At 48.6% G+C, this 4,329-nt stretch overlaps 1 long non-coding RNA gene across 1 annotated transcript; it reads left to right on the forward strand.

The window, feature by feature from the left end:
* The first annotated feature begins 634 nt into the window (after positions 1-634).
* Positions 635-3,914, forward strand: LOC141978530 (uncharacterized). Its single transcript, XR_012636393.1, has 3 exons — positions 635-2,318; positions 2,658-2,795; positions 3,297-3,914. It is a non-coding gene; the product is annotated as an uncharacterized LOC141978530 (long non-coding RNA).
* The last annotated feature ends 415 nt before the right edge of the window (positions 3,915-4,329 follow it).

Raw genomic sequence — 4,329 nt, forward strand, 5'->3', positions numbered from 1 at the left:
CCACAAGGTCTTACCTTAGGACCCACAGTCTTATTAAACATTTATTTTACAGTAGCACCTGAAAGGCCCAAACAGGATGGGTGGGCAGAGTGATGTACTAAGATACAGAGTGAAGTTGTAAGCTTTCTAAGGCAGAAACTCTAACACCTAAACAGAGCAAGGATGGAGGGTGGGGTTATCACATACAAGCAAATGACCACTGGGATGAGTAGCACTGATGAAGCATTATACTGAAGGCAAGTGCTGTGATGAAGTGTAGGGAGAGGGTGTCTGATATAACTGAGATGTAGGCTGTGTCCACATTAGATAATTGTGTTCAAAAAATTCCCATCTGAGCTACCTGCTTCAGCTGTATGGGTGGGAATTCTGATGTAAAATTCCTTAGTGTCAGAGCACTGAGGGTTTTACAGATAGTAATCAACAGCCTGAATTACACTTGTAAGTGTTTCGGAGACAGTGCAGAGCAAGAACCATGGGTGTCGTATGCATTTATCCATCCACCCTATCTAAAATGTGTCATGCCTTATTCTGCACTAGTTTCAGAGTAGCAGCCATATTAGTCTGTATTCGCAAAAAGAAAAGGAGTACTTGTGGCACCTTAGAGACTAACCAATTTTAAATTGGTTAGTCTCTAAGGTGCCACAAGTACTCCTTTTCATTCTGCACTAGCTAAAGCTTCCGTGTGTCCTGCAAGAGCAGCCCCCAACTAGAGTGTGCTGCTATGGACTAGTCTGGAGTTGGCGAAGACATGGATAGCCATGGTTTCGTCTGCATCAGAGAAGGAAAAGATGAAATCTTGTGGCCAGGAAAGGATGGTTATGGCCCAATTGTGCCAGGTGCTGTACAAACACACAGAAAAGGACAATCCCTTTCCCCAAAGAGTTTCATCTTGCTCCAGTCTAACAGACAAGACATTAGCAGATGAGACGAACAGGTAAGTGGGGATAGGGGGTGTGGGGACATGTGGTCACAAGAATAGGATGTGTGCAATTCTTAGTCAATGGAGTGGTAATCACAGCTCACCACCTATTCATCTTGTCTGGCCTTGTGCATAACACAGGCCACAGAATTTCACTCGGTGCCTGCTCTGAGCCCAGTAACTTGTGGTTGATCTACAGCATAATCTTTTAGAAAAACATCCAGACTGGGTTTAAAGAATCCAACGGATGGAGTATGGACCACATTCCTTGGTAAGCTGGTTCTGAACCCTGCTAGAAGAGCAGGGCAGTTGCTGGCCTCCATGAAACAGAGAGTTAGGCCCAGATCTGCAAAGGGACTGAGACAGTGTGATGCTGAGCATTGCCATGCCTAACTTTTAGGCACCTAGAAAATCACAGGAACAGCCCTGCAATCCACAGAGCCTGAATTAGGCGCCCAGACTTCTATACAGTGAAAGGGGAGAGAGAGGCCTCTTAGCCCTGGTCTACACTATGAGTTGAGGTCGAATTTAGCACCGTTAGGTCGATTTAACCCTGCACCCATCCACACGACCAAGCCTGTTTTGTCAAAGGGCTCTTAAAATCAATTTCTGTACTCCTCCCCGGTGAGGGGAGTTGCGCTAAAATCGACCTCGCTGGGTTGAATTTGGGGTAGTGTGGATGCAATTTGATGGTATTGGCCTCCTGAAGCTATCCCAGAGTGCTCCATTATGACCACTCTGGACAGCACTCTCAACTCAGATGCACTGGCCAGGTAGACAGGAAAAGCCCCGGGAACTTTTGAATTTCATTTCCTGTTTGGCCAGCGTGGCGAGCTGATCAGCACAGGTGATCATGCAGAGCTCATCAGCACAAGTGACCATGGAGTCCCAGAATCACAAAAGAGGTCCAGCATGGACCTAACGGGAGATACTGGATCTGATCGCTGTATGGGGAGAAGAATCTGTGCAGGCAGAACTCTGTTCCAAAAGAGAAAATGCCAATATATTTGCCAAAATCTCCAAGGGCATGATGGACACAGGCTACAACAGGGACACACAGCAGTGCCGCGTGAAAGTTAAGGAGCTGAGGCAAGCCTACCAAAAAATAAAGGATGCAAACGGTTGCTCCAGGTCAGAGCCTCATACATGCTGCTTCTATGATGAGCGCCCCTACCACTACCCCACCACTGTCCGTGGACACCTGCAAGGGGGAGTCTCACGCAACAGGGATGAGGATTTTGTGGTGAGGAGGAGGAGGAGGTTGAGGATAGCGCACAGCAGACAAGCCGAGAATCCCTTCTACCCGGCAGCCAGGAACTGTTCATCACCCTGGAGCCAATACCCTTCTAACCCTCCCAAGGTGGGCTCCCGGACCATGAAGCCGGAGAAGGGACCTGTGGTGAGTGTACCTTTGTAAATATAATACAGGGTTTAAAAGCAAGCATGTTTAATAATTAATTTTCCCTGAAGACTTAGGATGCATTTGTGGCCAGTATAGCTACTGGAAAAGTCTGTTAATGTGTCTGAGGATGGAGCGGAAATCCTACAGGGACTCTAAAAGCCTTTGCAGAAGGTTTCTGGGGAGGTCAGCCTTATTCCGTCCTCCATGGTAGGACACTTTTACCATGCCAAGCCAGTAGCAAGTAGTCTGGAATCATTGCAGAACAAAGCATTGCAGCGAAGGGCCCAGGCTTTGGTGGCATTCAAGCAACATCTGTTCTTTATCTCTTTGTGTTAGCCTCAGGAGAGTGATATCGTTCATGGTCACCTGGTTCAAATATGGGAAATTTGTTTAAGGGGACATTCAGAGGTGCCCGTTCCTGCTGGACTGTTTGCCTTTGGCTGAAAAGAAATCATCCCTGCTGTTAGCCACACGGTGAGGGGAGACCCGTTCATGCTGAGCTGTTCGCGTTTGGCTGACAGGGATCTTCCCTGATACTAGCCACGTGGTGTGTGTGTGGGGGTGGTGGTGGTGAAGCGATCATCCCAGAGAATTGGGGGGGAGGGGTTGTGCTGCACATTCACCCTAAAGCCACAGTCCCTCCTTTTAAATGGCCAACCCAATGGGCTTTGCTTGGTATGGGAAAGGAGGGCGCTGCTGTTTGAAACCGTTCCCACGTGTTACAAAGGCTGAAGAAGCTGAAACCCTTTGCCTTACCATGGTTGCCTGCAAGCCGAATTCTGTTGCCCAGCCGAGCACGTGTGATGTCTCACACCAAACCGGCAGGCACTCAAAAAAGAAGCAAAATGCGACCTTGTACCAAAACCACATGTGCTGTGTAATGTGAATTGCTTGATTCAGTATGAAATAGTCTTCCCTCTGTTCTCTAAAATGTATCTTTTAAAATACTACTCTCCCTTTTTTTCCCTCCTGCAGCTGCAAATGTTTCTACACTCCCCCTATCATCTCCGTCCCAGAGGCTAGCGCAGATTAGAAGGCGAAAAAAACGCACTCGTGATGAAATGTTCTCAGAGCTCATGCAGTCCTCCCACACTGAAAGAGCTCAGCAGAATGCATGGAAGCAAATAATGGCAGAGACCAGGAAAGCGTTAAATGAACGCGATGAGAGGAGGGAGGAGCGCGATGAAAGGAGAGAGGATGCAATGCTGAGTCTAATGGGGGAGCAAACTGACATGCTCAGTCGTCTGGTGGAGCTGCAGGAAAGGCAGCAGGAGCACAGACCGCCGCTGCAGCCCCTGTATAACTGCCTGCCCTCCTCCCCAAGTTCCATGTCCTCCTCACCCAGACGACCAAAAACGTGGGGCGGGGAGGCTAGGACCACCCAGCCACTCCACCCCAGAGGATTGCCCAAGCAGCAGAAGGGTGGCATTCAATAAGTTTTGAACTGTAGTGTGGCCTTGTCCTTCCCTCCTCCCCTCATCCACCACCCCACCCGGTGCTTCCCTCCTCTCCCATCTCTCCCAGGTTACCTTGTGAGTTTTCCCCCTATTTGTGTGATGAATTAATAAAGAATACACGATTTTGAAACAATAATGACATTATTGCCTCTGAAAGTGGTGATCAAAGGGGGAGGTCGGTTGGCTTACAGGGAAGTAGAGTCAACCAAGGGGGCGGGATTTCATCAAGGAGAAACAAAGAGAACTGTCATACCGTATCCTGGCCAGTCATGAAACTGGTTTTCAAAGGTTCTCTGATGCGCAGGGCACCCAGCTGTGCTCTTCTAATCGCCCTGGTGTCTGGCTGTGCGTAATCGGCCGCCAGGCAATATGCCTCAACCTCCCACCCCACCATAAACATCTCCCCCTTACTCTCACGGATATTGTGGAGTGCACAGCAAGCAGCAATAACAATGGGAATATTGGTTTCACTGAGGTCTAACCTAGTCAGTAAACTGCGCAAGCGAGCTTTTAAACATCCAAATGCACATTCTACCACCATTCTGCACTTG

Source organism: Natator depressus, chromosome 27 (genome assembly GCF_965152275.1).
Source record: "Natator depressus isolate rNatDep1 chromosome 27, rNatDep2.hap1, whole genome shotgun sequence".
Taxonomy (NCBI): Eukaryota; Metazoa; Chordata; order Testudines; family Cheloniidae; genus Natator; species Natator depressus.